A 12,600-nucleotide genomic window follows, 5' to 3' on the forward strand; every position below is an offset into this window, starting at 1 on the left:
TTTTTCCTTTCCCTAGACTCATGAAATCTACTCAAACTGACTCTTTTTCCTTCCACCTCATCTGGACCATTACTAAGCTCTAAAATGAGTAGTGGCCTTTCAATTATTTGCCCAACCAAACCCTTTCCCAACACAGAGATTTCATAAATGTTATTCTCTCTACCGAGAAACCTTTTTTCTCATTTAAAAAAAAAAAAAAAAAGAGTATAGGCATTTCAGGTCTCAGCCTAATGTCCTCTGAGAGTGCTGATCCCGCCCCACTTGCCTGCCATGGTGCAGATAGTCCTGCCCATTATTCTCTATTTCAGCATCCTGTTTATTTCCTTCAAGGCACATAGGGTTTTTAATAATGTTTTATTGACCTGATTTTGGTCTTTCACATAAAGTAAAAAGTAAGTTCCATGTCAGCATAGCTCATGCCTGAATAATCAGCTTTGAATCCCCACACCTGGCACAAAGAATTTGAATAAAAACTGATATTTGTCTTTATATTTTTAATCCTTTTAATCACAAAATGTTCAAAAATGCACAAATTTAGGGAACTAGTGAAATGCGCATCCTCCATATTTAAAACTTACCCAAATTTTGCCACTTTTCCTTCCCTTGTATTTTTTTACACGGTTCTGTATTTTCCTTTGATAAAATAAGATTGTAGACACTATGTCACTTTGACATACATTTCTAAAACATACCTGTAATTATTCAAATCCTCAGGAAATATTTTTACCAGTAGAATTTTTTTAATCCGGGAAATTAGATTTGTAGTTGAATTGTGCCTAGATTGTGATTTGTTTGTACTGTTTGGAAAAATGTGCATTTTCTACCATAATTACGATGCCACAATCACAACACATACAAATTAACAATGGTCTTTTGGTAACGTTAATACCAAGTTCAAGCCAGATTTCCTTTATCACCTCATATATATCTATTCAGTTTATTTATTCAGATATATATTAAAGCCCAAGGTGTGCATTAGTTTATAAATCTGTACCTATATCCATATCTGAAGTCTTTTTAAACCTAGATCTAACCTCCTTTTTGTCCCCTGTCACTGTCTTACACAGCAGAGCTTGTATAGTGTCCCATATCTGGTAGCTCTTTTCTCCCTTGTGGCATCATCCAACCTGTTTTCCTACCCCTCATGTACCCCAAGAATGGATGTTATCTCTAGAAGTTAAATTCAGGTTTCAATTTTGATAAGATTGCTCTATAGAAGGGACCATGTGCTTTAAATTGCTTCATGTCAAAAGGCACAGAATGATTAGTTACCCTGTGAGGCCAACATGAAAGCTGGATTCGGGTGTTGGCAGCCTACTTAGCTTTTCCTATCAAACGTTTTTACTAGTGGGGCACCTGGGTGGCCCAGTTGGTTGCGTATCTGACTTGGCTTCAGCTAAGTTCATGATCTCATGGTTTGTGAGTTCAAACCCCACACCCGGCTCTGTGCTGATGGTTCAGAGCCTGGGTGGGATTCTCTCTCTCTTCCTTTCTCTCTGCCCCTCCCACGAGCACACTTTCTCAAAGAGCGAGAAAAGAAACAAAACAAATTTTTCACTAGTGAGATCGTTGCTGGTGATTGTTACCAAAATTAATTGCAGTAGGGTGTCAACATGGAGATTTTTCTAAATCTATCTTTTTAAAAAATTTTTTTTAAATACATTTATTTATTTTTGATAGAGACAGAGCACAAGCGGGGGAGGGGCAGAGAGAGAAGGAGACACAGAATCCGAAGCAGGCTCTAGGCTCCCAGCTGTCAGCCCAGAGCCCTACGCAGGCCTCGAACTCACAAACAACGAGATCATGACCTGAGCCAAAGTCAGACGCTTAACCCACTGAGCCACTCTAAATCTATCTTTACCTGTGCATTTGTTAGCTGAGATTATTCTGAGTCTGCTCTCGGTGGTCACTGGGCCTCATTTGCTCGTTTTATGAGGTTTGTGGGTTTACTATTGTCTAGCTTTGTTGAGATTATCCACGTGTTATTTTTCTCTGATTTTTTTCTCTCTTTTGGTCTTTCTGCTTAGCCCTCATTGGGTTTGGTTGTCTAGAGGGAATTCTGAGGAGATTAAAACAAATTATGTTGTTGGCAGTGATCACCTCTATGTCCCCTTCCTTCATAGTTTAAAGTCTTCTTTTACCTACTTTCTGTGTGCATCCCCCATCTCCATTTCTGTTCTCTTTCTTCCCTTCTAAACATTTCTGGTCTAATTAGCAATTTAGTTTTTCAGAGCTGATTTTGCATGTATAAACTGTAGTTAATTACACAGCTGTGTGCTGGAATTATACAGGCTCTTCTCTGTGAAAAAATCTAAAACTTCTCAGTTTAAAAAACTATCCCTAATGTCATGTTAATTTATGAAAGGACCCAGAATAAGTTCTGGTCTCAGTCTGTCCCAAGGTATTTCTCGAAGCCAGTTCTCTTTGTCTTTTACTTATTTTCACTGGAAAGAGCACTTTGTTCTTTCCCTGATAGTCCTTGGTAATGTAAGAACGTCCTCTAAAATTCCTTGAAACTTACTCGGATTCTCAGGAGATGTTTCATTTGTGGAGTTAGATTTCTAGTTCAGTAGTATATGGATTGTGATCATTTGTATTGTTCAGGTTTCAGTCTTTTACGGTGTTGAAATGTGTGTATCCCCACCCCCAAGCCCAACCTGTGCTATTCACCTTGGGTGAAAAACACTACTGATTCACAGCAGAGCTTCTCACCTCATTAATACCGACTTCTTCTACTAGGGACTGGGTACTCCTATCTAAATCACCCCAAGCACCCAAGGAACGAGGCAAGGCCTACAATTAGATGTGGTGGGAACAGCTGGAAATATTTTATATTTGTTTCTATAAACTGCCTCCTTCCTAAGGGCAGAGTAAATGTTATTAAACAAGGCCTTTGGAATGAGAAGGAATTTTGCCATTTACGTTGGGTTTCAGGATCACATTATAATTACTGGACCCACATTCATATTCTTTCCTTCCTATCAGATAAAAGTTACTGTGCTGTATATTTGGACTTGCAAGATGTAGGCAACTTTTACCAAATTAAACTAAATGGTTACAGAGAGTAGCCAATAAAGCTCATTTAAGAATAACCTGGAGGGGCGCCTGGGTGGCTCAGGCAGTTGAGTGTCAGACTTTGGCTCAAGTCACAATCTCAAGGTTCGTGAGTTCGAGCCCCATGTCGGGTTCTGTGCTGACAGCTCAGAGCCTGGAACCTGCTTCGGATTCTGTGTCTCCCTCTCTCTCTCTCTGCCCCTCCCCTGCTTGCACTCTGTCTCTCAAAAATGAATAAATGTTAAAAAACATTAAAAAAAAAAAGAATAACGTGGAGTTAGTTATAGGTTACAGTGTTGGTTTTCACTGCAGAAGAAATATTGACATTAGAAGGTAACTGAAAGCCCAATAGGCTTCCTCCAGCAAAGTGTGATTTGAAAGATGTACTAAAACCAAAGTTACATCAAAATATCTCAGCCTCAGGTGACCGCTCAGCCTTTCCTGAACTGAAATTCTTACCAGGTTTCACCAGCATCTGCCTTTTCCACATGGCCCATCTAAAGATATTGAGACCCTTCACCCAATATTATCTTTATTATAATTATGTAACTATAATTATGTATTGCATGATAATTATAAAAATATTTTATTAAACCACAAAGGAGAATTATTTCAATACACTTTAATTTATCCCTAGTTATACATTAAAGAGAAGAAGAACTTCAATGAACTATAAAACAGTATTCAGCAGGACACTGATATTTTCAATAATAACATGGGTACTGTCATAATGAAACTATTATACATATATTATAGGATGAGGCAAATAAGTACACTAATGGCACATGCAACCAACGTTTAACAGACAAATAGATGCAAACAAGAAATATTTATTTTATATTTGTAATTTTTTAAGTTGTAAGAAATATATTTATTTAAATCAATAATGATATCAGGAGTAGAATTTAGTGATTCATCATGTACATATAACGCCCGGTGGCTCATCCCAACAAGTGCCCTCCTTAATGCCCATCACCCATTTATCCCGTCCCCCCACCCACCTCCCCTGAAGCAACCCTCAGTTTGTTCTCTATTTAAGAGTCTCTTACTGTTTGCCTCCCTCTGTTTATATCTTATTTTTCCTTCCCCTTCCCTTCATCTGTTGTGTTTCTTAAATTCCACATATGAGTGAAATCATAGGATACTTATATTTCTCTGACTTGCTTAGCATTATACCCTCTAGTTCAATCCATATTTTAGCAAATGGCAAGATTTCATTCTTTTTGATTCCTGAGTAACTCAAACGCACACACACACACACCACATCTTCTTTATCCATTCATCAGTCAATGGACATTTGGGCTCTTTCCACAATTTGGCTATTGTTGATAGCGCTGCTATAAACATTGGGGTGCATGTTTGTTTTCATGCATGTTTGTTTCATGCTGTTTGTTTCAGCATTTTCGTATCTTTTGGATAAATACCTAGTAGGGCAATTGCTGGATCATAGGGTAATTCTCTTTTTAATTTTTTGAGGGACCTCCACACTGTTTTTCAGAGTGGCTGCACCAGTTTGCATTCCCACCAACAGTGCGAGAGGGTTCCCCTTTCTCTGCATCCTCTCCAGCATCTATAGTCTCCTGATTTGTTCATTTTAGCCATTCTGACTGGTGTGAGGTGGTATCTGAGTGTGATTTTGATTTACATTTCCCTGAGGAAATATTTTAAATAGTTGATCAGAATGTCTGTATCCTTAAACTTAAAAATATCAGTGTAAACTCTTAATCTGCAAAAAAAAAATTTCTTTATTGATCTTGATGGCTGAAAAGGTCTGGTATCCCAATCCACTAACAATGATTATCTCTCACCTAGATATGGTCTCCTAATTCTGTTTTTTATAGAAAGCAAGCAGAGTGGCCCAAAGACATGGTTGGTCTTAGATCTGGCTAGGCAGAAAATATAGAGTGTTAACACCAGAAAGCAAATAATTTATCAAATACTGCTGGTACTGTGCTAAATGGAAACAAGCCAATTTGAAAGGATATCTCCGGTTAAAATGGAAAATTTGAAGGGTGCCTGCATGGGTCAATTGATTAAGCATCCAACTCTTGATTTCCGCTCAGGCGTGATCTCAGGGTTCATGAGTTGGAGCCCCACCTGGGGCTCTGTGCTGTCAGCACTGAGTCTGCTGCTCTCTTGTCCTCCCTCTCTGCCCCTCCCCCACTCACACACATAGTCTCTAAGTAAACATGAAAACATTTTTTTTAATGGAAAATTTGAGTACCACAAAGAATAATGACTGAAATGGATTGAAATCCATCAAATATGTTAAAAGTCCATAATTTCAAAATGAAAATAAAACAAATTGGTCATCTTGAAATTTTTCTAGCACATCAATTTCTTATTGTTCTGAAAGGTAGTACATAGGGGCACAGAATCAACACATCCTGCCAATACTATACCGCCTGCTCCTCATGATGGACAGTTGCTCTTAGAAAATAATTCCTACTAACGAACTCAAAACATTTTTAAACTCAACAGTAGAGATGGTGACATTGAGCAGGGATGATACGCAAAGCAAATTTTGCTATCAAACATTTATATGATGAAATGTTTAAAATGTCAAAGCAAATACTAGAAATTGTGAGGGACTAGGGAGGGAGAAGGTGTTGGTTCTGTCTGTCTAGGGGGTAGAGTGTGATTTATGAATGGAACAGATTAAAGACAGAATAAGGATATTCTATCTTTAGATATGTTTAGAGGTTTGACTTTATTTATACACTGAGTAGCCATAAAAGGTTTTTGAGAAATGGATGTAAATATTTCCACCTGTGTTTTACAACTGCATTTCTGTTGGTAAAATGGAATATGTGGATTGAGAGGTGAAACCTTGCTGGCAGAGAAGTTAGTTGGTATATTAGGAGATGGTTCCAGAACAGAATGAGTGGATAAACAAGTACAGTTAAGTGGGACTGCCAAGGAGACAATGAATATGCAAGAAACTGGAGCTTTAGAAACATCAAAATGACAGGACCAGTTGAATGTGGAAGAATGGAGGGAAGTAAAACACACCTATATATGTTTATTGAAACTCCTTAAGAGAAAAGGGATTTTTAACAAAATTCGTATAATGAGACTTTTCTCTTTGATATCTTTAACCAAGTGTGTGTGTGTGTGTGTGTGTGTGTGTGTGTTATTTTTTATATCATTTACTCTTCTTATCCACCATTATGCTAAAAGTAGCCTGAGAATGAGGTTAGCTCACCATTTGCTTTTGCTCAAGGCTACATCCAGTAAATTAATTCTTCCTCCAGTTCAGAAGAGAAATAAATCAATTACCCTTGCTGAAGGGTGGCTATCTTGAGTGATTTTAAGAAAAACTCAGGTCATTCTAAAGAAATGTCCGAAATAGCTACAGAAAGTTAAGAGCAAGATAAGCACTAATTTGCGATCTCCTTCATTCCAGTGATGGTGAGCTTAATAGAGGACAAATTTTATCACCAGGTCTTTTCAGGGTCAAACTGATATTTTAGTATTTCTATGAATATGCTTCACTGTCTGAGATGAAGTCTGTGTTTGTGAGATAGGTCTAAGGCTGAACCTTAGCACTAAAAGGACAACAATATCCATTTTACTCCCGAGAAAGCTCTTTGTACCTTAAATCTTCCTGATTCCCTTTCCCCCTATTTCTTTGTATATATTGTCTTTCATAAATGAGAACCTAAGGGACAGTGGGACAATGGACTACGAACTGATTGAGGACAATTGATTTTTAATTACTTGGATAAACTAGGCATCTATTTAGTGATTAGTAAGTTACCTTGAAAAGGAAGAGGAAAGCAAGTGGTTAAGTTTGTTTACACATAGGAAAATATGAATAAAGCCAGATTTTTTTCCTGTTTTGCTCTATCTCTGGGAAAGCCTGGACGCCTGTCTTTAACTCTTGGCTAAGCTAAGAACAATAGGAGTTATGATGTGTTCTGTGTGATGTATGAAGTCTGACATCTTCCTGGCAACCACCAGGGGCAGTTTGCTTACTAATAATTTTTACCTGGCATAACCAGTTAGATAGTCTGGCTTGATGAAGTGACCATGTGGGCATAAAAACACCACTGGGAACTCCCGCCTTGAGTATGAGTGAGTGTGTATCTGAGAAGTCTCATGAGTGCTTTCAAATAATGAAACTTAAAAACTTTGCAAAGTACATTCTTGGCAAAAGAACATTAGGTAGGCAAGGGGACAAAAGAGAGAAACTGGGAGATGTAGTAAGCTGGGGATTTGAGAAAGGACTGCTTCAGCTTTAGGTATTTAGAGCTATTTTGAATGGTGCATAATTCACTTAAATTAAGTTCAAGATTGATGAAGAGCTATCACTGAACTCACTAGTAAGTGCTCATGAGATCTCCTATTTTCATTATTTTTTTCCTTAGGATGTACTGCAATAAGATAATAAATCAAGCCCTGAACATTGCTGAAGTATGTCCAGAAAGGGAGTAGGATACCAAACAGACAAAAACAAGAACAATGTAGTCCAGGGTCAATGAAGACATGGAATGTGCTGCCTTCCATGCCCTTCACTGTGAGGCATTCGAAACCGAAGTTCTCTATTGTCTCTAAAAACTGATAAGAATTATCATATGAACCAATGAGCAGACAGGATACTGGTTTGAAAAGCTCTTATAATTCTGTCACATTTGAGTTTAGGTCTAAAATTATGAGTCTCTTACCTTCTGTTTCCAGGAAAAGAGAAAATCTTGTCAAATCTCACATGATTTATGCATGCTGACCTCGCTTGAAAAATCAGACTTAATGCCAGGTTATTAATGTTTGAAATTGGGTTAACAGACATTTCATTCTGGACCCACATTTTAGTGCTATATACTGTTTTTTTATAGCCCAGGCTGCACACGAGCAGATATTACTCATCACTTTTTGGAACTATTACCTTTTTCACATTTTCAATTAAAAAATTCCATCACTTCCAAATGATCAACTAAAACTCCACTGTAAAATAATAACAATTCTCCATTTGACTCTCTAGAATCAATATGCAGTCAGAAAAACAAATGGCAAATGACAATTCTCAAAGGTTTAAACTATGGAAAGGCAGAAGGAAACATTTTTAAAATTTCAAATTCCAATCTGAAATATAACTTTTTTTTTACAGTGAGCAGAAGCATGCAAATTTTGAATCATAGACTGGGAACTAGCTTCTTGTCACATCCACTGTATTCTTTGGGTCCAATCAAGTTAGATAATCCAGACTCAAGGGAGAAGATGCTATCCTCTGTCTCTTGATGTGAGAATCTGTAAAGTCACATTATAAAGGGAATGGGAACAGGGTTGACTGAAGGCTTGTGGTCATTTTTGGCATTTAACACACCAGGAAAATTCAAATAAAAATAAAGTGTCAGAGGCATTGAACTAGATGGCTTAAGATCCAGTCCAATTTTCTACTGTCTAAACAGGTAAAAAATGTTTACTTTGAAAAAAAAAATTCTTGTGAAGGAAATTTGTTAGAATACTGCTTAACATTTTAGCATAAATGAATTCAATTCTTAGAGATGTGTAGAGAACTCTATATAATATTTTAATATTCTTAGTATTATATAAGGACATCATTACAATAACCCTGTGTTCTGATTTTTCTATTATAATCCCATAGTGTTTAAATGTTTTATCATTTTCTACATTCTATTCCATATCCTCCAAATCTAGTCTATTTTTGACAGGTATTGTGTCCTCATTTTTATTCTGGGAAATGTCATTCTTGTATGAAAAGCTTACTTTAAAATGTGTATGTATGTTTATACATATTAATTGGACTTAGTTAATAGAGAATAGAGAAAATTGGTTAATAGGTATACAAGTCTGATAGATGGCTAGAAAGAGGCCATATAAATGTTGGGGAATATCTAGCAGTACATAGCAAAATCTATTCTCGAGAACTTCAGCAAGCACAGAGTAGGCATTACCTGGAGAGTTGCCAGAAACGCATTCATCATAGTTAAGTCAGTGACCTAGGGCAGTTAGTTATCTGGGAGACACGGGACTATCTAGGAGGGCACTTGTTACGATGAGCACTGGGTGTAGAATGTATGTGAACTAAATAGAATTTAAAAAGTTGAAAAAAAAGAAAGTATCAGTGATCACAGAGTAGATCAAGCAAGGGAAAGACTGAACACACTGAGTGTGGACCAAAGCCTGTGTGCTGGCACTCTGTAACAGCTAGCCTCCCTCCGTGCATCAACAATATCAATGCAGTGCAGAATGAAGTCCTGTGGTGGGGCCTTCCCAGATCCTGCAGGTGGAAATGTAGGTGAAAGGGGAGAAGATTACAATGAGTCAGCATATCTGGGAGAAATAGTTCACACATGTTCTTTTTGAAAAAAAGTCTGCTGGGGCGCCTGGGTGGCTCAGTCGGTTGAGCGTCCAGCTTCGGCTCAGGTCATGGTCTCACAGTCCGTGAGTTCGAGCCCCGCGTCGGGCTCTGTGCTGACAGCGCAGAGCCTGGAGCCTGCTTCAGATTCTGTGTCTCCCTCTCTCTCTGCCCCTCCCCTGCTCATGCTCTGCCTCTCTCTGTCTCCAAAATAAATAAAAACATTAAAAAAATTTTTTTTAAAAGTCTGTAGTAATTAGGACTATATGACTTGTTGGGCATTTATATTTGCCAATCATTAACTGTGTAACTTTGGATGTTACTTAACCTTGTTGTTTCTGTTTCCCATTATATGAAGTAAGAATACTGAGGTACTGCTAAGCACCTGATTCAGACGGTTATTGTGAGAATTAAATAAACTTGTATAGGTATTTGGTAACGAGTCATTTCAAAACTTAGTGGCTTAAAACAATGGCAGGATTTATTTTGTTCAGAAATTTGTAATTGGTGCAGGGATAACTTATCTCTGGTCCCCTCATCATCACCTGGTGTATAAAGGCCATTCACTCAGAGTCTGTGCCTCCCTGTGAACTCACCAGCAGAGCCCAATTCTCAGAAGGAAGACCTATGAGTGAGATTTTTACCACCAACCCCCCAAAAAATGATTTTTTGCAGTCCAAGAGCTTTTGCTCCAGATTCTGAACTCCTAGATGAAGATAATTAGTAATATAAATCTTTAAAATTTATTTTTTCCAGTTTGTCTTGGCCACACTTGTCAACTTTGGTAATGAAGCATATACTGAGGATTGTGATTGCTTTGAATACATTGTGATGTTACAATTTTCAAAGCAGAGATAGATGTTCTTGGAACAACTGTAAATACTATCATTAAGAAAAATGGCTTTCTGGGGCACCTGGGTGACTCAAGTCAGTTAAGCATCCAACTCTTGAATTCGGTTCCAGTAATGATCACACAGCTCATGGGATTGCGCCCTGTGTCAGGCTCCTCACAGAGCATGGACCCTGCTTAAGATTCCATCTCTCTCTGCCCCTCCTCTGCTCACACATTCTCTCAAAAAAAAAAAAAATGCTTTCGTGGTGATGATTGCTAGATAATCTATAAAAATACAACAGATTTTCATACTGATCCTACATCCAGTGATTTACTAACTTTACTTTTTATATAATAAATGAATCAAAGTATTAGAAACAAGTTTTATTCTTTTGGATATTCTTATATATGCGATAATGCCAACTATTATATAAATTTTATTTTTTTCTTAAGCCTTATAACTTTCTTCTTACCTTATTATCCTAAAACTTTGAATAGTAAGTAAAAGGCAATCATGAGAGCAGACATCCTTTTTAGGAGAGTGCTTTCAATATTCCTATATTATACTAAGAAAGTTCTGGGGCACCTGGGTGGCTCAGTTGGTTAAGCATCCCACTCTTAATTTCAGCTCTGGTTATGATCTCACAGTTCGTGATTTCAAGCCCCACATCAGGCTTTGTGCTGACAGTGTGGAGCCTGCTTGGGATTCTCTCTCTGTACCCCCCATGCTCTCTCTCTCTCTCAAAATAAATACAATAGACTTTTAAAAAAATTAAGAAAGCTCTATTCACTGCTAATTGAATTTTGATTATGAATCTATTTTGACTTTTATCAAAAACATTTTTTGCATCTATAAAGATCATTGTATTTTTCTCCTTTACTCTGTAAGTGTAAGTGGAACTCATTGGTTTATTTTCAGATGCTAAACTACCTTACCTTTTTGAACAAGTCCAAATTTTGTATCCTATTATAAATTTGCATATAATTCTTTTATATGTCATTTGATCAGTAACTTTGTTTAGAATTTGTGTATGTATGTCTATAAAAGAGAATACCCTCTATAACTTCCCTTAAAATATCCTTGAGAAGATTTTTGTAAGGTTATGTAGATTCGTTTTATAAAATATATTGGGAAGTATTATTTTTGTCTTCTGGAAATATTTGTATACAATTAGCCTTAAGTATTTAAAATAATACATTGGTGAGGGTATTTGGATACGGAGTTACTCCTTTATGGAAACTTCGATTGTACAAATGTGCTACTTCTCCTTGGTAAGTTGTTTTTCAAGATTTATGTCTACTGTGTTAAAAAGGATCTGGTATCTTTTCCTTTTATATTACTTGTCTTTCTCTTTCTTCTAGCTTTGACCAGTCTTGTCAGACTAATAGTTAATATTATATATTCCAGTGCATATTTAATTTCTTCTATTCTTCATTGGTATTTCCTAATTCTTAAAAAGTAGACTTAGAACATCAAATTCCCTTTTATTCTTTTCTTACATGCACATTTAAGTCTACACATTATTCTGTAAGTACCTCCTTGGTTATATTTCAAAGCTTTTGGATGCATATTTTGTTTTTTAATTTTTTTTAATGTTTTTATTTATTTTTGAGACAGAGAGAGACAGAGCATGAACGGGGGAGGGTCAGAGAGAGAGGGAGACACAGAATCGGAAGCAGGCTCCAGGCTCTGAGCCATCAGCCCAGAGCCAGACGCGGGGCTCGAACTCACGGACCGCGAGATCGTGACCTGGCTGAAGTCGGACGCTCAACCGACTGCGCCACCCAGGCGCCCCTGGATGCATATTTTTATTGTATGTCAATTCAAACATTTTTTATGTTTGAGAGAGAGCAAGCACACAAGCTAGGGAGGGGCAGAGAGAGACAGGGAGACAGAGGATCTGAAGCAGGTTCTGCACTATCATTGCAGAACCTGATGTGGGGCTCAAACTCATGAAATGTGACATCACAGCCTGAGCCAAAGTTGGATGCTTAACTGGCTGAGCCACCCAGTGCCTCTAAATATTTTTTTAATTTCTATTGTGACATCTTTGATCCATAAGCTATGCATTATTTATAAGTGAATTAATACCCTCACATTTCAGGGTTTTAAAAATACAAATAATTATTATTTAATTGCTTAAAATGTGCTCAAAGACCATTCTCTAATGTCCATTTAGAACTCCATAAGGCTATCAGCTGATTTAACAGCAGAAATTTTACAGGCTAGGAGAGAATGGCATGACATATTCAAAGTGCTAAAGGAAAATGCCTACAACCACGAATACTCTCTTTCTCCTCAATTCTGATTGATAGCCTTGTTAGGTAAATTGGCCTTAAAAGAAATGTTTAAATACCTTTTTAAGTAGAAAATAAAAGATCATAACTAAAAGAA

Source organism: Leopardus geoffroyi, chromosome B2, assembly GCF_018350155.1.
Source record: "Leopardus geoffroyi isolate Oge1 chromosome B2, O.geoffroyi_Oge1_pat1.0, whole genome shotgun sequence".
NCBI lineage: Eukaryota > Metazoa > Chordata > Mammalia > Carnivora > Felidae > Leopardus > Leopardus geoffroyi.